This window comes from Protopterus annectens, chromosome 4.part0 (assembly GCF_019279795.1).
Source record: "Protopterus annectens isolate FY-2018-M chromosome 4.part0, PAN1.0, whole genome shotgun sequence".
NCBI classification, from domain to species: domain Eukaryota; kingdom Metazoa; phylum Chordata; order Ceratodontiformes; family Protopteridae; genus Protopterus; species Protopterus annectens.
In genome coordinates, this window is record NC_056733.1 from 360,143,599 (window position 1) to 360,166,570 (window position 22,972).

Consider the following 22,972-nt stretch of genomic DNA (forward strand, 5'->3'; position numbering starts at 1 on the left):
AACTATCTAAATTAATACCGCCAATGACAGTTTTATAGAGTGAAATAATATCTGTTTAATACTTTAGAGGGAAAGAGACGCAAACATTTATTAAGTGCTGGGGACAGAGACGTTTCAGTTTTTTAAATTACAGGTGGTTGTTGAGGGCAGCAATAAGAACACACTATTACAAAATTCTGTTCTCTGGCTACTCCACTGGTGCAGTACACTGATGAGGCCATCCTTTGTAAAATGAAGTGTCACACTTTAAATGCCAGACTTCTCCTGTGGTGCTTCTATTTCTTACACTACTTTCCTCATAAAATCCTCCAAAGCTAGTTATGAAAACAAAATTGCCACTGATTCTAAAGACAACCACAAAGTATTCTATAGCTATGTCAAGAATCTCAATGGCAACACTCATCTGCTCTGAGTTACAGCACAATGACACTAAATATACAGAACCAACTGATATTGCCAACATCCGCAGATAGGTTCAGTGCTAACTTTACCCCCCAGAGGTAGAAAAAAGTAGTCAGACAAATTGTGGGACCAGATTGGCACATGATTAGTGGCGACTGGAATCCCCGTGATGTTGCGCTCAGGCCCCTTTCACATAGCAGCGCAGAATTAGACAACAGAGTAAAAGGTTTTAAAACTGTAAAGCGAATGGAAACCAATAAAAACAAGAAGCGGATATAAACAAGAACAAAAAATATTTTACTTAGCGCTTTCGGTAAAACTGTGCTTCACCTTCCTCAGATAATTAACAATACAATCAAACCAACATAAATAGTCTTATTTACTAATTAACAAATACATAATCTTGTTAATACCCCATTAACAATAAAAGAACCAACATACAAATAATCTATGTTAGAAAACTAAATACATTGCAGTTTAACAACATTAACCAATAAACAACACATTCAGTTTTCAATACTTTTAAAAAAATGATAGATAAAAAGCTTAAAACGAACTTTCGTTTTTTACAAATAAATCACTAAACACAAAGAGTCAGTAGTGACTAAACTATTGCTTTAACTTGACATACTTTACTGATTGGAAGAAATTATTGTTATTATCTTCTTAAAGCCAACAGTTTAAGTATACATTTAATCGATATTTGTTCATTTAAACCTGGGAACACATGAGCAATAGTCCTAAGCTGCCACATTAATTCATCTACTTCTAAAAGCAGCTGCCATGGGCCACTTCTTATATGCAGTGGTCTACTATGTAAAACTGTGAATCTAAAACTATGGGTAGGATGTTCACCTATATGCCTTGCAAGGGCATTGTTAAGATCTTTTTTAAAATTGCATAGTTATGTTCATATATGCGCTACTTTAATTTCCTTTCTGTCTTGCCTATATAAAAGGCAGGACAGCAGTCACATAAAGCACCATACACTATGCTCTTAGATTCACAGTTCAACTTGCCTCTAATAGTGTAAACTGTACTATTGATTGTCACCTCTTTTTTTGTTAAAATGTTTTTACACTGTGAACATGCTCCGCACTTAGTCATGCCCTGAAGGCCTACAAACTGTGGTTTCTTCTTTTTTTCAAGCATGAACTTAAGTGTGGAATTTTTTCTATAAGTAATTTTTGGTGCTAACCCCAATTTACGCGATAATGTCAAATCCTCTAAAATAATTCCCCAATTCTTATTCAATAAGTTTCTAATAAGCCCATAATCAATAGAAAAGGTACTCAAAAAACTAATTTGTTAAGTTTCCTTTTTGATGTTAAGACATTCATCCATATGTTGTTCTAAATTAATTATAGGTACCTCCTTATGATAACTACTTAATAAAGGTCTAAATTGCCCATCCTGTCTCTTACTCATTACTTCGTCTCTAATATTTGAGATTAAAGTAACCGGGTAACCCCTAGTGACAAACATGCTTTCTAGGTTCTGACATTCTTTTACAAAATCAACATCTTCTGTGACCATCCTGGCCACCCTCACCATTTGTCCTTTGACTACCGCTTTCTTATGGTGAAAAGGATGGCAGCTGTCAAAGTGCAAAAATGTGTTCGAATAGGTTGGTTTCCTATAAATCCTACTCTTATAACTAGAGTTTATGTCATCTTTGTACAAACTAATGTCCAAAAAATTAATGTTAACGCTTTCTACTTGATAAGTAAAATCAAGGAAGCTAGTTAGTCCTGTTATGTCTGTTATGAAAGATGGTACTTCCTCCTTCTTACCTCTCCACAAAAGGAACCTGTCTCGTGTACCAGGTGACATGTTCCTTAAATTTTGGGTGTAGGAATAGTTTTTCTTTTTCCCAATGGGCCATGATTATGTTAGCAAAGCTACCCCCACATGGAGAACCCATGGCAACCCCAGATGTCTGTAAGAACAGGCCACCTTCGAATGTCAAAAAGTTGTTGGACAGCACTATATCAATTAATGTCTCAATAAGATAGATGGTGTTGTCTGGAACCTTTCTGAAGGCCAAAAATTCCCTGGTCCATTCTAAACCCACATCGTGGGGAATTACTGTGTAAAGATCTCTGACATCAATCGTCACAAAATAAATATCGTTCTGATATTCTAAGGTATTTATAGTACGTAAAAATGCCCAAGAATCTTTACACACTTGTAACTCTTTCTCAATCAAAGGTTTCAGTAAATTGTCAACATGCTTCGCAGAAGCATATGTTATTGACCCACGTCCGTCAACTATGGGTCTAAAAGGACAGTTAGAGGTGGACTTGTGTAATTTCGGAATACCAAAAAAGCTGGTACTTTTGGAGCTGCCATGGACAGGTGATGGTATAAGTCCACGTTAATATAAGATTCCAAAAACAAGTCTTCCAACATAGTTCTAACCCTTCTATAAGCAGTATTTAATTCATTTACTGATACTTTCCTATAGACCTTAGACTCTAAATGTTCCCTCATGTGACTAACATAGTCAAAATGGTTTATCAAGACAAGACCCCCTCTCTTATCAGGCTTCATTGCTCTTATGTTACAATTATTAAGTAAGGTTATCAAGTCTTGTTCCGATGATGTAATATTATTTTTATAATTAGCCTGTCTATGTTTGTTTTTATCCAAATCCCTAAGGTCTATTTCACACATTTTTTCACTCTTTCAAGAGTAGGATTTATAGGAAACCAACCTATTCGAACACATTTTTGCACTTTATATAGGCAAACAGAAAGGAAATTAAAGCAGCGCATATATGAACATAACTATGCAATTTTAAAAAAAAGATCTTAACAATGCCCTTGCAAGGCATATAGGTGAACATCCTACCCATAGTTTTAGATTCACAGTTTTACATAGTAGACCACCGCATATAAGAAGTGGCCCATGGCAGCTGTTTTTAGAAGTAGATGAATTAATGTGGCAGCTTAGGACTATTGCTCATGTGTTCCCAGGTTTAAATGAACAAATATCGATTAAATGTATACTTAAACTGTTGGCTTTAAGAAGATAATAACAATAATTTCTTCCAATCAGTAAAGTATGTCAAGTTAAAGCAATAGTTTAGTCACTACTGACTCTTTGTGTTTAGTAATTTATTTGTAAAAAATGAAAGTTTGTTTTAAGCTTTTTATCTATCATTTTTTTAAAAGTATTGAAAACTGAATGTGTTGTTTATTGGTTAATGTTGTTAAACTTCAATGTATTTAGTTTTCTAACATAGATTATTTGTATGTTGGTTCTTTTATTGTTAATGGGGTATTAACAAGATTATTTATTTGTTAATTAGTAAATAAGACTATTTATGTTGGTTTGATTGTATTGTTAATTATCTGAGGAAGGTTAAGCACTGTTTTACCGAAAGCGCTAAGTAAAATATTTTTTGTTCTTGTTTATATCCGCTTCTTGTTTTTATTGGTTTCCATTCGCTTTACAGTTTTAAAGGTTTTTGTTGTTTAACAGAGTAAAAGGTCTTACAGACCGCATCTCTGAGAAATGGAAGCCTAGGGCAGACTGGACTTGCATTAATCAATGCATCCAACAGGAAGGTGAAACTATTGACAGATATTATGCCAGACTATTAGAATGTTTTAATAAACATTGTGGAATGCAGGTTCCTGAAGATCAGACACACAATTCCCCATATGAGCAGCAGTTAAGGAATGCATTTTTGAAAGGCAGTATTGCACCCATAAGTACCTGTATTTCAAAGCACATGGTAGATCATCGTACAAGCAGGTTACAGTCATTACTTGAATATGCTAGGCATGCCGAAAGGCATTTTAATAGCAAAAAGAAAAAGAAAGCCCAAGTATTTTCTGTAGAAGATGGAGCAGAAGTTTATGTAGTACAGTCCAGGAAAAAGGGCAAGAGAAATGCCCAGGGAAACAAACAATCTGATCAGCGATCAGAGGACTTTGAAGGGCGAAAGAAAAGGGGTGAATGTTTTAAATGTGGTAAAAAGGGACACTTGGCAAGGGATTGCAAGAAAAACAAGAAAGCAACCACAGAAGATAAGGAGGGTGAGGACTGACTATATGATCGTCAGGAATCACTAGAAGGGGATAGCAGAGAAGGGACAAATGAGAATGTGATAGAGGGAGTAGAGAATGTGACAGAAGAAATAGAGGAAGTGCAGGAAGTCACGGATAGTGAAGAAAATGAAATATTAGATTTGGCTTTATTGAGCTTAGAGCTCTATTTAGCAGACACGAAACCAGAAGTTACACTCCTGGTAGAAGGGAGGGAAGTCAGATTCTTGTGTGACTCAGGGGCATCACGGACCCTGATACATCCCTCCAAACTGCCAGAGAACTTAGAGTCACGTGATTACATATTAGTGAAAGCAGCTAATGGACAGCTGTATCGGGAGCCCCTCTTCCATAATATTGTGATAACTGATCCTGTTTCAGGATTGACCCAGAAAAGCAAAACTGTTGTTTCTGCAAAATGCCCAGTAAACCTCTTGGGCAGAGACCTTATGCAGCTATTTGGTATAGCAGTAGTTCCGACTATGCAGGGTATGGAAGCACAACGACAAATTGATACCTTTGCAGTGCAAACAGAGGGTAAAATGTTTTATTGGTACAGCCAGGACTTGGTTATGACTGGTCCAGGGGCAGTGACCGAAGAGTTGATGAATGTAGCCATCAGCAAGTTCCCCTCCCTTGACATTAATAAACAGCATTTGTTGCACTGTACTCTGTATTATTGTAACACACCAGGACCTGATAAGGAATATGAGCAAGAATTGTTTAGAAATCATGCAAACAGATTGATATTACGTAATCTGTACTGGGACATGGAAGAGAACAGTGTAGCTAGCTGTTCATTGCCCCAAGAGTTCTTTGCACTCTATAAATCTAATCGATTACCACACGTTAGCTTAACTAAGGACAAGAATGTAAAATGGGTAGACTTAGGAGAAAAAGTCACAAGATGGGAAAAACAGACAGAGTTAGAACTGTCAGAACAGGGAATACAAATGCAGAAGCTGAATTGGATAACTCAGACCCACCCAGCTGTACACTTGCAGTCTAGCAAGGACAGCTGATTAGCAGTCTTATTGAAGGAGGAAGAGAATGCCTTACATAATATACCAGAAACTCTCTGGTCAACAGGAAAGTCAGATGTAGGACTTATTCGTTCAGCGGGACCAGTTACTATAATGCCAAAGTCAGCATTTAGACCACAAAAAAGACAGTATCCCTTAAGAAAAGATACAGAGGTAGGAATCAAACCTATTATAGCAGCCTTACTTAAGGAAGGGGTACTGGTGGAATCTCCTGATTCACCATGTAACACACCCTTATTTCATGTTAAGAAAGCGAATGGAGAGTGGCATATGGTCCAAGATTTACAAGCTGTAAATGACGCAGTAATACCAAGGGCCCCTACGGTGCCAGACTCACATACCCTGTTGAATGATTTAAAACCTCAACAGAAATATTTTTCTGTGGTAGATATCAGCAATGCATTCTTTTCAATACTGATACACCCGGACAGCCAGTATTGGTTTGCATTCACATTTCAGGGGAAAAGGTATACATATACGTGACTACCACAGGGGTATTGTGAAAGTCCAACAATATTCTCACAAGAAATGGCAAGCAACTTGGTGGGATTTACCCCACCAAGAGGTAGTCAGATTTTGCTTTATGTTGATGATAGCCTGCTGGCGGCCCGCACCCAGCAAGATTGTAAAGAAGACAGCATAGCGCTATTACAATTTTTAGCCACTGAAGGACATAAAGTAAACAAAAATAAACTGCAGCTTTGGAAAAACAAGTTAAATACCTAGGATATGTAATATCCAAGGAGGGTAGGACATTAGATGAGGACAGAAAAGTAGTGATTTTGCAAGCACCAAAACCCACTACCAAGAAGGAAATGATGTCCTTCCTGGGTACAACTAATTTTTGGCGGAGCTGGATTCCAAACTATGCCTTGGAATCTGCATTGTTGACTAACCTGATTTATAAAAACCTATGGCAGCACAGGATTTGTTACAATGGACACCAGAAGCAGAATCTGCTTTTTGCAAACTGAAACAGTTAATAGCGTCCTCATTAGTTTTGGGATTACCAAACTATCATAAACGTTTTTTCCAAACTGTAGATTGTAAGCAAGGTTATATGACATCAGTGTTAACACAGCAGCATGGGGACAAGCAGCACCCTATTGCTTATTATTCATCACAACTGGACCCAGAGGCACGGTCTTTACCCCACTGTGTACAAGCAGTAGTTGCAGCTGCAATGGCAGTACAGTCTTCGGCCTCAGTAGTTTTCTTCCACCCTCTCACATTGAGAGTGCCTCATGCAGTCACGATTATTTTACAGCAAGAGAAGGTAGCATATCTTTCCCCTGCTAGGCATCTTTCCTGTATGACTATATTGTTGAGCCAACCTCATATGACAACTGAACGATGTACGACTTTGAACCCTTCTACCTTGCTCCCAACCCCTGCAAATGGCACACCACACAGCTGCCTGCAGGTGATTGAGCAAAAGACACTGACTAGAAAAGACCTTACGTATGTTCCCTTAGATGATGCCAAGGTGACATACTACGTGGATGGCTCATGCAAAAGGGGTCATGCAGGTCAGAACCTAGTAGGATATGCAGTAGTTTCTGATATTGCGATTATAGAAGCAAAATCTTTATCACACAATTTATCTGCACAGGCAGCAGAATTGATTGCCTTGACACGAGCATGTACCTTAGCAAAGGGTAAATGTGTGAACATTTTTACTGACAGCCAGTATGCTTTTTCTACTGTACATGTTTTTGCGCAACAGTAGAAAAATCGAGGAATGATAACATCTACTGGCAAACCAATCAATCATGCACAGTTTATTTTAGATCTTTTAGAATCTATTCAGTTACCTCAGAAAGTAGCTATTTGTAAATGCACAACTCATACCAAGCAACAGGACAGGATTTCAAAAGGTAATGCGAGAGCTGATACAGCTGCAAAACAGGCAGCTTCAGAAGTATTTCTTTTGAATGAGGAATTACAACCCTCTGAGATTTTAGACTTAGAAATCTTAAAGACAATGCAGACACTTACTATGCAAGTTGAAAAACAAAGATGGGTAAAACGAGGAGCAATTCTTGAAAAGGGGCTGTACATCTCTAAAGAAGGGAAACCGATATTGCCGTCTAATTTGTTTAGATATGCAGCTTTGTTGATCCATGGGCAGTGCCATGTCTCAACAGGGGGGATGGTACAGCTGGTGAACCAAGTGTTCACGACATATGGATTCTTAAATTACTCTAAAATATTCTGCTTGATGTGCCATGTTTGTAATAAACATCATGCACAAGGGGCGCTAAAGCCCAAGCAAGGGAGTTTCCCTACACCACCGTATCCATTTCATACTATCTGTATGGATTTCATAGCGTTGAATAAATGTGAAAATAAGAAGTATTGTCTTGTCATTGTAGATATGTTTTCCAGATGGGTGGAAGCCTTTCTGAATAAAAATCCAGACGCAGCAACTGTAATCAAAGTTCTTGTTAAAGAAATCATCCCTAGATTCGGCATTCTGGAAAGGATCTACAGTGACAATGGCACACACTTCGTAAATCAGACCATACAACAGTTAAGTAGACATTTTGGTATTTCTTTAAAAAATTATTGTGCGTATCACCCCACAATCTGCTGGGCTAGTAGAGAGGCATAATGGGATTTTAAAGAATAAGCTAAGGAAGTTAATAGTAGAAACACAGAGAAATTGGGTGTACTGTCTGCCCCTGGCACTGTTGAGCATGAGAACTGTTCCAAATGCAAAAGGATTGACTCCTTTTGAAAAATTATTTGGAAGGGCTTATTATATACCTCAGTGGAAATCTCTCATGTCCGCAGACCAGGAAGCTGGCAGTACACTAGCTGAGTATATGCGAAACTTATTGAATTCTAAACATTTGTTGCAGTCAAATTCTGTTTCAGATAAAGAATGAACCAGACCGTCAGAAGTGGCAGTGTTCCCTGGTACCTGGATTTGGGTGAAAACAGTAAAGAAAAAGAATTGGGCGTCACCAAAGTGGGTCGGTCCATATAAAGTGCTTCTGTCAACACCCACTGCAGTCAAAATTGTGGAGCATGTCTCCTGGATCCACCTGACGCACTGTAAATTAGTCAAAAACTTTGAACTGGACAAACATCTTGTCACATGCCAAGAGTAAAAATGATAGAGTCCAGAAGAAACAGGAATGCAGAACAACCCTTTCCTCAGATGTATTGCATAATCATCCTGTTAACTGTACTAGTAACAATAATCTTTTTGTTGTGGCCTTTCCTTTTCCCAGCCACACAGACTGAACTGAATAAACGTGAAGCGTTACTCATAGACTGGCATCCAAACTTTAGCACTTACCAGGCAATTAAATATGCGTATGCTGAGACTTTCAATGTTTCAAATTGCTGGATTTGCACAGCTTTGCCGACAGCATACGGTGGGTTATTAATGACTACAGTCCCCCTAGGGGTCAATGAGACCTGGGAGAACTTGATTTATGATACCTCAACCATTACATCACAAGATAAAATAGCATTGCACTTGTCTGTTCCACAAAAGGGAACTGTGTGTTTTTATAAAATTGATACTGTTCAGGTGGGTTGGAGCAATTGCAATGTGACTGTTCCTTATAAATGTTACACTGAAGGTAACAATGCAGATCTTTATTGTAATACAAACTATGATTCATTTCTTGGATTGATGCACAAAACACTTGATGAAGTAAAACATAATTCTGTTCTTTATAAACAACTGTCTATAATTGATAGAAAAATGTTTCATGAAGGGCGAGTGTATATTCATAGCAAGGTTACTACTAAAGTAGAGGATTGTTATTTTGTGTGTGGCAGAAAGGCATACAAATGGTTACCTGAGAATTGGTCCGGCAGTTGTTTTTTTGGTTACCTGGTTCTGGCCATACGACACACTGCAGTTTTGCTTCGAGGAAAAATTCAAAATGTCCAAGAGGTCGTCAAGAATCCTGTAAATCCAGTGGGACAAATCGATGGACGTTGGAAAGACCATCATTCCATAGGCAAAGGACTGACACAAATGGACTTGAATGATAGCGTTATATCATGGGCAGGCATATTACTGGCATATGGAGCAGTGAAATCGATCTGGGAGCTGAGAAAACTGTCGAAACTTCTCGAAGTAATGAGTAATGCAACTGTTTCTGCTCTTGATTTGGTGACTGATGAACTGAATGCTATGAGAACTGTAGTGCTTCAAAACTGCATGGCTCTCGACTTCACCCTAGTGGCGAGAGGTGGTACTTGCGCTTTAATCCAAGAAGAATGCTGTTCGCATATTCCTGACCATAAACACGAGATAGACAATCATCTTGAGGTAATTCAGCAAGTGTCGGCCATGACCAAACCAGGCCCAAACCCACTGATGGACTTTTTCCAGAAATGGTTTGGGGGGGTGGGGTACCATCCTAATGAACATCCTGATTGTCATTTGTGTAGGAATGCTCCTACTAGGACTATATGTTTGTTGTGGCATCCCCTGCATGAAAAGACTGATTAAAGATTTTATAGACATGTCAGTTTCTGAAACCTTATATCAAAGTACTGAGTTTGAAGAACTGTTAAAAGATTGAAAATGCTTTCATGAGTTTAAACTGAATGACTCTCTTAACTGCAAATCCTAAGTGGAAGAGGTTAGGAGAAGAAAACCAACTGTTTATGCTTATTTTGAAAGTAGAATAAAAGTATTAAAAGGGGGGGGAGATGTCAGAAAAATATGTATTAACGTGTGTATTAGTAATATGCTTAGTGCATTTAGAGCTTGAAAAGGGTTAACACATTTATTCTATTTCATACTGCATAAATCTGTACAAACTGCAGAAGCTTTCTGACCTTGTATTGTTAGCTAAAATCTTGCTTGTGCCTTGGAAATTTACTGAGAAGCAGATGATTCCTGCTTATGTTAGGAAAATAATGAATAGAACAATACTACTTGTATGAAACTTAGACAAGAAGTTCTGCTTGTGCTGTGAGAAAATACACAGCTGAAGAAGCTATAGATAATTAGGACAAAGCCTGTTTGAAAATATGAACTGCAATCAGCATTTGCTTGTATCTGAGTTAGAAGAGTACCTTGAAATGTAACACTGTACAATAGAAGCCTGTAAACGAATTAGTGCCCACCAAGGCCAGGTTGTTTTTCTCACAAATCTAGTCATGTCAGCAGAAAATCTGAGTAACATCTGCTGTAGAACAATGCTAAAAGTTGTGTTTGATTACGTCAGCCATAGAAGGCCATGTCTTGTAAAACAGTATAAGAATAAGCATACTTCCTGTTAGTAGCTAGACAAATCCTTGTATTTGCATGTTTTTGTCTCCTTGCAGCAAGTAATTAAATATGCTTAACTGAACCTTACGTGTATTGGTCTTTGAAGTTTTTTCCTTTGACAGACCCCATTCCTAAGCCAAAGTATGATTAAAATTCATGAAATTAGTGTTGTTTCAATCTTTGATGTCAGCCAAAATTGCTCTTCGCAGCACCCGCAATGTGCCCAGTAATGACTCATTCTGCAATTCGTATGGAGTTACATGTATTGGTAGCATATCTAAATATGATTGTAGGCTCTTTTTCATAAGACACATTGCTCCTACTACTATTGGAACTATCTGGATATCTTTCTATCATGTTGCTTTTGTTTCTGCTTGCAAATCCTGATATTTTATAACTTTGTGTTTCTCTGTATGCAGGACACTGTAGTCAGTGTGTGTGGTGATTTCAATGATCAATGCTACTTTTGTCTTCTTTTCATGGACCGCTATATCCATTTTTCTAGCATATATCTTTTGAAGTGTTGGCAATGGATGAGCCCATGTGATGTAGACTTCATTATTTTCTATGATGCTTTGTGGCTCATCTTTCTGGTGATTTTCACCACTTCAACAATCCCAAGTGCAACAGTCTTGCCACATTATTATGCCTTTCAGTATACAGTCCTTCTGCCATTAGTATGTCACAACCAGTAATCAGGTGTGCAACTGTTTCCAGTTCTCTTTTACAAAACCTACATTTGTCTGTTTCTCCCATGTGTTCAATGGACTTTGTAAACCAACGTGTATGTAGCCCAGAATCTTGTGCCACCAATATTAACCTTTCATCAATTGGTTTGAATATGCCTTTCATTCAACATTCCTGTCTTCATTCCTGATCAACATGAGGTTCTTCCAGAAGCTTTCTATACTTGCTACTATATTTATGCATTTTCCACATTTCTTGCCTTCTCATCTGGTCCTTCACCTTATATTCTTTCTTTTGATTTTTGGCAGATTCAGTTGATGCCTGTTTTCTATCCACTTGTGGTTTGATTTCCATTCCTGCTTGATGCCTATATGCTTTTACTAGCCTATGCAGGGAAGTCATCTTAGATTTATTCTCCTCATGTTTCAAAACTTTCACTACATTTGGATCTTATGAGGTCAGTAAATATGTGTGGAGTCCCACAATTGCAGATCTGTACACACATAATCAATTTCAAGGAGGCCCATCCCTCCTTCAAAACGGGGAATACATAATCTTGTTATGCACTGATTTTTAACCATTTGGTGAGCATGAAGCATCCTTCTGATTTTCCTATCTAATCTCTCCAACACGTTTTGGGGCCAGTCAATCACTCCAAAACTGTATGTTAGGACAGGAAGGGTAAAATGGTTTATGCTTGGATTTTGTTCCTAGATGTCAATGTTGTTTTCAGGATGAATTTAAGTCTTCTAAAGTACTCCTTACTAAGTTTTATTTACATGTGTTCATGCTTTATTGTTGATCCTTCATCAATTCCCAAATATTTATACACTCCCTCTTGCTCAGGTTCTTTTTTATATCACATTTTTATCCCAAACTGATGTTTTCTTGTTGCTGCAGTTTTCCTGATTTAAATGTTGCTTTTGCACATTTATCAAGACCAAATTACATTCTTATATCATCTGAAAAAAGTTTTGACAACTTGCAGTTGTACTTTAAGTTCCTCATCTGATGAGCTATACAGTTTCAAATCATCAACAAAGAGAAGATGAGAAGTCTTTATACTTTGTTGTTTTCTAGGACCCAAATTATGGTCATGGCCTAAGCTGTAACCTATGTTAGACCTTCTACATCAAATCCTTCACTTCGCAAGCACTCTATAATTTCAACTTCTATTTTTTTAACTTTTACTTTACTAATCTGCTTTTCTACATTCCCTCTTTGTGATATTATTTTTTATTGTGAAAATTTCCATGTCTGGATGCCTTTGCCTGTATTCCTCTTCAAATATCTTTGGGGCTGCCTTTTTTATGTTGATTAATCTGGCTTTTACCTTTACATAAATATTGCATCATATCAAACTTCTCTTTCTTTCCCATGTCCATATTTCTTTTTTTATACTTTTCAAAAATATCTAGGTTTTGTTGTTTATACTTTTGAACTTCCTCAGATGCTTTTTTCACAAACAGATCAACATTTCTTGGTCAATATAATGTTTTTCAAAAAATTGTATTAATGACTACAATTTTTTATTTGAAGCTTCTGACAGTTTTTTTTGTGAAAGTATTTTTCTTTCCTCTGATTTATCTCTTAATGTTTTTGTACATCTTGTATCTGGAAATTCTGGGCTTTTTGCATAATAGTGACAATGCATCATTTTTTTCTTATCCTCAATAGTCCACTCTATAGTCTTTATGGCTCTTCTTTGGCCTATTAGTTTTTGCGATTTTTGTGGACTGATACTTCCTTCTACAATGGAGGGGGGTATCCTCCCCCTGGGCCTGGCCTAGCCCCATTGCAGGAATGTTTCCATATTTTGAGGATTATACACTGTCATTTTTTTCAGTCCTGGCACCAGTGCCCCTACCAGGATTGGGCACTTTTTTATTCTGGGTATTGTGCACCCAGCTGTCTTTTTTAATCCTTTCAGTATGAGTAGTACTATTTATAGTAAGGATGTTGGACTGGAAGAAGATCCTATTTTGGATGTTGATATTATGGAAGCTCCTTTAGATTTACCAGTATCCTGGAGGTCGAAAAGGTTGATAAATCATAGAAAATGGGACAGATTGGATGGATAACGTTACAATTACCAGAGACAAGAATCCTAGGATTTCCCACCACAACAGAAGAAGAGGGGAGGGGTGAAGAAGGCTTACCCCAAGAACTACCAATAATAGCATCTAATATCAAAAATGACTCTAAAATTTATGTTAAGTTTTGCCTATATTTCTACTGAACATTCTTCTTTGTTTGAAAAAGGCATGGCTTTTGTACCATCTAGAATGGGGAATTTATCAAAGACCCTGACTGATCTGAAGTTGTTTACCAGAAAATTACATTGTAATGTACTGATAGTTGATTGGGTTTTGGTGAAAAAGGTTGTGATAATTTTAAGAAACACAGTTTGTACAACCTCCCATGCACCACACCATAATATTATTTGAAACATTTTCTGAGTATGGCATTAGGAATTTGCTAAAAGACAGTAAAGTTGAATGTAAAAAAACAACATCATCAGTAATGAAATGAAATTATTGAAAGAATTATGTGGCAATAATAATTTGAGATGTATGAAACCTGACAAAGGACACAAGTTAATGGTTATGGATATTACAGACTACAACTCCAGAATGGAGAGTAAGTTGTTCTCTGAAAAATTGAAGAGGTATCCAGAAACCAAATAAGTATTGCTTATTCCCAGACTGATAACATTATTTATGACATATTAATGCAGGGAAAATTACAGAAACTGAATATAATTTTCTGAGGAATGTGTTTCCCCATATTCCTTCCATTTTTGAATACTGAAAATCCACAAAGACATTATGGATTCCACTTTGAGCCCCATTGTTGATGCTAAAGGTTCAAAACCCCATGGTATAGCTATGTTTATTGATCTAAAGTTTAATGGTATTTTAAGCAATGATGAGTATATTTATAAAGACTTATGGGATTTCCTCAGAAAAATTCAGAAGGACATTTATCAGTAAAACTTCTTTTGGTAATGATCAACATAAAGGATTTATTTTCAATTATATCCCATGACTGTGGTATATATTGGTTTACCCAGCACTTAAGTCAAAATAGCATGCTTAACAATAGCATTATTGGGGCATTAACAACCTTTATGGAGATTGCCTTATATAACAATTTCATTTGGTTCGAAAGGTCAATCTTTAAACCCCAAAAAATGGAGAAGTGGTGGGGGCTGCATGTTCCTCCATCTTTGCTAGCTTTGTTTTAACTTACTAGGAACATAATTTTGCATTTAACTCTAGTTTTGAGATCAGCTGGACCTTTAACAGGTGCTTTTTAGAGGACATATTTATTTTTGGGAGGGATACCGGCTCTAGATTGGTGGAATTGTTTAACTATATTAATAATTCCACTGAATTTCTAAGTTTTACTTTGAACAAATCCCTTGACACTATTTGTTATTTAGATGTGGAATTAGAAGCAGATCATGCTAATAAATGTTTTACTTCCAACTTATTTAGGAAGCCTTCCTATTCAAACTTGTTTCTCCACTATGATAGTTGTCACCCCCCACACCAAAAAAAGCCCTTTTTAAAGGTCAGTTAGTAAGACTAGCATGGATGGTATCTGGTTTGGAAATGTTTTTTTCAAAAAAGTGAAAAACTGAGGTTAGTGCTACTAAATTAGGAGATATCCCTATGATTTTTTAGAAGGAATTTTCATTGAAGTCCATCATAAAAGGATGAATGGATAATGTAGGCCTCGTTTGGGCTCCTACGATGAGGAGGTGACCACTAGTTATAATAATAACCAAAAATTTAATAAGGGTTTTATTGTTACCTATAATGTAGATTTGAGAGCTATAAGAGGAATAATAAGAAACAGTTGGAAAGTTTTGGATATATGTTGTATGGATATGGAAAAGTTTGGGATGGAACCTATCATTATTTACAGGTGGGATCATAATATCAAGAACTATCTGGAATTAGGCATGGGACTATTAAACATTACTAATTGGTGTAAGGGAATGTTAAAATGTGGTAATTGTTCCCAAAGCCCTTTTGTCATCAAAGGGAACTTCATTTTGGTTAAGGGATTTGGTAAAATAAAATGCTCAAGGAAGGACAATTGTGACACTAGGAAACTTGTTTACATTGTTTTATATAAGAAATGCACTTCCTTTTACATTGGTAAAACTAAGGGACCCATGTAAGACAAGATCTATAAACACCTAAGGGATATTTTATTTATTTAACATTTGTTTACTGGGAAAATCCAACTTGGAACAGAGCCAATTTTCAGTGGAGGCCCAGGCAAAAATGCTCCGGATCCATATTTTTGAAACGTGGGATGAAACTGGAGCACCTAGAGGAAACCCACATGAATGCAAGGAGGGTATGCAGACTCCACACAGAAGGCACTGCAGCCAAGAATTGAACTGGAGAACCTCTTCCTGTGAGGCAACAACATTACCGCTGCACCACTGTACCATCCAATATTAAAAATCAAGATGTCAAAAGTGCCCTATGGAAACACATTAAAAAAAATGAAGGCCTTGAATTTGTTTTTTTTTTTTTTTGGTATCATTGAAGTACTTGATCAAGACTTGGGGGGGGGGTCCCTGGAAGAATAGACTTGAATGTAAGGAATTTGAATGACAACTTAAGACTAATGCTATGGATCCTAACAGACTAAATGAGTCTATATCTCTCTCCTGTTGGTTAAAAATGAAGGCATTCAACTATTAAATTATTAGATTATTAAAGGATTACAGTATCAATAATGTGATAGATTTTAGTTACATTTGTTTGTATAATCCAACTTATATTTAATATATTGCCTTCTTCTTATATAGTATATTGATGTTCATAACATACTATTTTACTATTGTTTGTATGTTCTAGAATCTAGAGAATGTTGGTGTATTTTTTAATTAAGTGAAACACTGGTAATTATTTCCTTGAGGAAATGCATTTATAAGTTTACTTGATTGTGAGGTTTTTGTTACAATCAAGAAGTCCCATGGTATTAAAGGGATGAAAAAGCTTAGTGTATTACATAAACGGTTCCTCACTTTTTCTGATGTTTTATGACTGTGCTATCTGGCTCTTATATGTATTACTCTTTCAAAAGGGAATATTTTTGTTTTTTTCTCTCACAAATATTCCAATACTGTTGTTATCTGTACTTGATAATAGCTTTTTTATATAAATATTATATAATAATGTTTTTCTGTCTATGCTTGGAGCTTTTCTCCCCGGGCCTCTACTGAAAATGGACATGTATCCAGTTAGACTAGCCCGGTCAACAAATGTAAATAAATAAATAAATAAATAAATAAATTTTCTTATTTAATTGGCTGCATCTCAGTTCTCCTTTGGTTGTAATCCTATTTGTAATACTGTGTTTTTTCTTAGTTACTTTATGATGCAAATGTTTATTATGCCATTTATTACTCACAGGCATTATCTATTATCAAAATAATTATGCTTTGTATTGTATGTCTTCATGTGGACATATCTTTATTACTGCAATTGTTTTCATCATACTATACAACTTAATGGCAGGTAAAGGCTTCCATAAACATTGCTTACTGTATGGCTTGCTGCAAGACCACCAAAAACTGTGACTGGTTCTCTATTATAACACTTTCTTTTGTGTTGGTGCTGTTGAATTGCTGTTATACTACTGTTCCTTGTAATTCCTTGTGAGCATGTCTATTATAAGTGTGCCTAAAGTGTTTGCAAATTACCAGTGAAAAACTTGAAATCATGAAATGTCATCTAATCTGTGTTGTCATCTGTCACTTATGTATGCTGAGAGTTACTATATTACCATTTAGCATTTACATGACTATACAATGCTTGTTTGTCCATTGTATGTTCATATGTGGTAAACCCCTTCCCTGTAGGTGGCACTGATATTTATTTGCAAAAACATGTCCATTTCTGATGTACATGACATTACAGATGTAAGGTCCATTTATTCTTGTGTATACATGCTGAGATGAAGACTACAGCAGTGGTGTCAGCTTGCATATATAAATTCCCTGTATATACATTTCATATGCTATAACTGCCATCCATGCATTCATCCCCTAAGGTATCTTCTGTCCTTGCTAACTGTTAACTCAACTGCACATTTTATTAAAATGCAATTCACATTTTATCTCCCCTTTGTTGCACTGCACCTTTACATTCCTATCAAATCCTTTGTTAGCATGTCGGGTTTATTTATGGGCATAACTCAGGCATTGTTATTGGCATTAATTATCATTAATTACATCAGTATTGCAGGATTTATGCTAGAAATGTTTTAGACCCTTCAGCACATTTGCCTGCAGTATGTGAGTATACTTTACTTGTTCCCCCTTCCATATTACTTAATTAATTATGCAGTACAAACCATTATTATTTGTGCACAATTTCCCCATTTCACTTCCCCTCCTTCAGAATTCTCACACTGTAGTTACTCTTAATATTTCAGGGCTACAACATGTGCTTATATCTTAGCTTTGCCTATAGGCAAGCTGTTTTGTTTACATTCTGTGCTTGTGCTTACAAGCACCCTTCCATGGCCTTGAACACTATTGCTGGGCACAAAATAGTGTTTGCAAATGTGTAAGCATGATGAGCAACAAACATGTTCTATTAGCACTGCTACACAGCCACATCGTGCTAACATGCTTAAATCATATAGGCTTCGAGCAAAGCCTACAATATTGTTAATGAATCCTAGGGATTGTTTTTCTGTGGGTACAATGTCTAAAGTCAATGTGATCAAATCAAATACCTCTGGAAACTTTTGAATCTAATTTAACAGGGATAACTCTAAGACCACTTTTTGTGTGCACATCTGAAGTGAAAACTCAGTATGAGAAAAAACATTCCAAGTTAAAATTCATTGTAATAAAGACAAATAACTCTCAAAGTTTTAAACCCAGTTGAGCACTATATTATCACTGAGTTCCTGCTTTTTGGTGATGCACATATAGTTAAGATACTACAAAGGTTTGTTCCCAAATGTCTCTGATATTCAATGTGCTATATCTATTAGACCCATTTGTAAATGTCTGTATTAGCTGAGTTTTACTTATTTCATGGGCTAAACCTGAAAAGGATCCATCTGGATCTCGGTTCTACCACAGGTAATGAGAAAAATATATAACTAGATAGATAGAGAGAGAGAGAGAGATAGATAGATAGATAGATAGATAGATAGATAGATAGATAGATAGATAGATAGAGTAAGACAGATAAATGTAATAAGGACAAATAGCAATCTTTGAATCCAGATAGCACTGTATAGTTACTAATATAAAATTACAGGACACAATGCATGATGCAGGTTATGTTGTCTATTGTTCTTACATTGCTTTTCTTTATTAGTATTGATATGCAGCTTGCTGTCCAACATATACATGTTAGAATACACTGCACTGGTTAAGTAACCCATGTGACAATAAGGATATCAGCAGGTCCTTTCCTGTACATGGCAGGAATTGCATGTAAGTATTTACTATTGGTTTATGAAACAGATTGGAAGAGGACATGATGTTTCTGGTTCATAAACATATAAAATAGAGCAGGTGATGCGATTTCACATACATATGCCATCAGGATGTTTTGTTTGTTTTTGCTGCTAGTGAAATGTTTACATTTATTCAGTAGTCCTGAATAAATCTTTCTCATTTCCTACCCCTGGATGAATAGTCCTGCATTTCATGTACCACACAAGGAAGAGCCACTTAATATTTCACCGTGCACAAGGTGTGATCTGCTGACCCACGGTGGTGGTGCTGCGGTAGTGTTGTTGCCTCACAGTAAGATGCTGTCCGGTTCGATTCTCAGCTAGAGCGTCTTCTGCGTGGAGATATGCATGAATGGGCATACCTTCGTTGAAGGTTGTGCATCAGGCCTGGCAAGCCGGTACGTAAAAATCAACTGCCAATCATTAGCGGACCAGAGTTCTGCTGTGGTGACCCCTAACTGGGAAAAGCCGAAAAAGAGACAAACACAAACAAGGTGTGGCCTACTGGTGATGATCACTATATTAAGTTATTGGACAGGATAACAACAGTGCTGTGAAGTCTAGACAACATAATCACTTGGTGCAAGTGCAGGAACTACCAAGAAGCACACCTGGATAGTGTGCATTGTTTTGAGTAAGTGAACAATACAAAAGGTAGCCACTCACCATCATGTATTTGTAATAAGTCTGTGAGTCATTTAAGCTTCAGTCAAAATCAACCAAACTATATTGTTGTTTTGCTGCTATCTTTAATTCAGGCTGACCCCAAACTAGTCTAAATGGTTCTATACATTTCCAAAATGCTTTAGATTTACACGACTTCTAAAGCGTTTTATGTGTAGCCCTGATTGTCCATTATTCTCTGCGAAACAAGGGGAGTTATTCTAGGTAAAACAACAGTGGTTTATCACTAGTCACTCAGGATTACACATGATCTGATGTGAAAAAGCTTTTATTTGGGAAAGCTAGCAAGAAAATTATTGTGGATAGTAAGACCAAGTACACTGTGAGAGCAGGCAATACCCTCTTCTCAAATTTGACCCTCTTATTATCCTTGATAAATTCCTTTGTATGCTTTGATATCATTACAATAACTTTGAATTAGGCAGACGAGGTAAGTGCCTGATCATATATTGAAGAAAGGGAACAAAGATCATATTGATTGTTTTTATTCTGCCGACAAGTGATATGAATAATTTCCTCCAGGTATATAGCCATAGAAATATTTTATCCCATGGGTGAGTATACATTAGATTCTTTACTGAAAGATGGAATCTAGCTCTATGCTTACGTATTTAGGGGAGCTGTAAAGTTCCATACAATGGGGAAAAAATTTATTAATATTTCTTGATAAGGGTAGTAGAGTGACTCTAGCAAAGCCAGTAGTTGTGAGTAAGTATATAGTATGTCCTGGCATACATATATATGCAGTTACATGGAGTTTCTTGTATTATTACAATGACTGATGCTTCAAATGTGCCAGTATCAAAATTATCATGTCGTATAATAATGCACACCATGTCATACCAGTGTCTTAACATAGGATAATGTATTTCAATTTTTTTTATGCTTTTCATAAAGCTGTCCATATGTTCTGTAATTTCAGGAAGGAAGTTACAACTTCTAATTCCTTAGTTTTTACTGGAAGGGGAGGGTAAGGAATATTCATCTCTAGGAAGAAGCCCTCACTGTTAATTCTTATAATGAAAGGTTACCCATAGTCCACTGGTAACGCTACAGACTAGATTTTTGACAGTCACACAATTTTTTCAAGGATCATTTCTAATAGACCTAAATCCTAATAACAGATGCCCAGGACTACTAACTCTAGATCAAGTAACCTTTGCCACTGACAGATATTTTTGAGCTTAAGAAGTAAATGTTGGAGGGTGGGAGTTAGTACCTAATGCAGGTTTACCTGTCCGCATGGTAGGTATGAGTCTGGCCTAATAACTGTCATCATTTGCTGGAGATAGAGATTTTCTGTATAGAACATATAGGTCTGAGACATGGACTTATGCAAGAATAAACAAATTCACAAATAGTAGTACTGCCTCATCTGCAAGTATGCATATCATCTGCTGGAGGTAGGGTTAGTGCTGGAAAAAAAAATCTAGATGGTCACCTGGATCAGTCTGCTATAACTAAGTCTGTCTCCCAGAGAATTAATACGCTGTTCACAGGAAGATTGATGGCTTGCAGGCAATGGGCAGAGAAAACATATATACACACAGATTGTAGCCTTTACGCCAAAGTATGTAACTGACTTTTAACAAATGAAGACCTTTTAAACTATAAATATACTTCAGCAAAGCCACAATTTCTAGATGTAGATACAGAAAACATATTTTTTAACAATAACACAGCATCTTCTTTTACCAGTTTTCAAGACTTTTGGATCTGTGCATAAATGTTTATGTTTGCTGCAGGTACTCTCACATGAATGCATACATATCTAGGTCAAAGGTGCCCTGCCTAATTTCCTAAGTATTACAACAGGTATTAGACAATAATGACTTTTCATACCCCATAACTCATGTATAACACCTCCATGACAGTACTACAGCATGGACAAAATGAGAAAAAAAAACATTGGGGGGAATTTAATAAAGCCTACTCATTTTTTTTTTCATGTAGGCATGGAGCTACAATGCTTACATGGATGCAAACATGTTAAGATTCAGTAAGCGCTGCTGAGTGGTATGCACGCATGCGCAAACATGGAAAATTCCATGGCATGCAAATTACCTTATAAGCAGGTGAAACTCATGCACGAGGCAGGTAGAGCAAGCCAACAAGCAAAAAGGCATCTGTTTAGACCCTGTGTCAGTGTAGTGTATGCAGAAAAATTACACATACAGGAGTCTAGACAGACAAAAGGGGGTGTAAAACTGTAGAAATGTGGACATGAATCCCCTGATAATGTAATACCACATACAAATATGAGAAAAATTTATTATTCAGAATGTCAGAAAGGTTACCGGGAATAAGTTAAATTAATAATTTTTTTAATAATCTCAGCATGTTTGAGCTAAGTTCCGCAGTGTGCAAACGCTTAATAGAAAAATAAAAAAAAAAAAAAAAGAAAAAAAAAGAATTTTATACTATGTGACAGAAATGTATTATAGGACCTTGTGTGGGGTCTCAACAATGGTGCATTGCTGCTGTTGCTATGGTGATAGGACTAAGAAGCATGTAGTTTCCAGGCTATCAGCATGGGTATGTATGCAAATGAGGTGGAGTTACTGAATAGAAGAAAGGAGTAATCATATCTGCATATCCCCTTCATGTAGGCTCTTAGACCATGTGTTCATGTTTACACAGGATGTGGCTGACATCAGGGGGGGTGTGTCCTCTCACTTTTAAACTCTTTTAATTTTTGGTGCATGTGTTTGCACTGCGTGCCTCCTGGCTGAGCATGTTCTTAAAACAGGATATATTTAATAAGATATTTTGACCTTTATATAAGCTATGCTTCATGGTGCGGCACTGTGCATGGCATCTCACACTGAAACAGGGCCATTAAATTATGTTAATTATATTGTAGGCAGATGAAATACATCATAGTTATCCAATCGCACATTCTGCTCCTACAGCAGAGCTGTATAAAGTATGCATACACCCTACATTCTGATTTTCCCTGAATACTCTGAACCATTGGAGTACAGACTTGGGAATTTTAACTGAGATAATGCTAGATGCTGCTGAAGGTCTGCTCTATCTATATGTGCTAGATGCTGAAGTCAGTGCTGCTGGTGCTGCTAACAATAGGCGCAGAGAAGGAGAAGAGTGTTCAGGCCCAGGGTAACCTTCCAGGAGCTACATGATACTTCACCAGTTCCTGGATGTTATGCTACCACATGCCAGTGAGCACATATCTTTTCCACTCACTGCTGGGGAGGGCCAACAATATGCAACACTTCTACCATATAGCACACTACCCGGAAATACTAGGTGCCATAGATTGCACTCATGTACACATCAAAGCACTACCTGTAGAGGACGGTAGAATCTATGTCAACCACAAC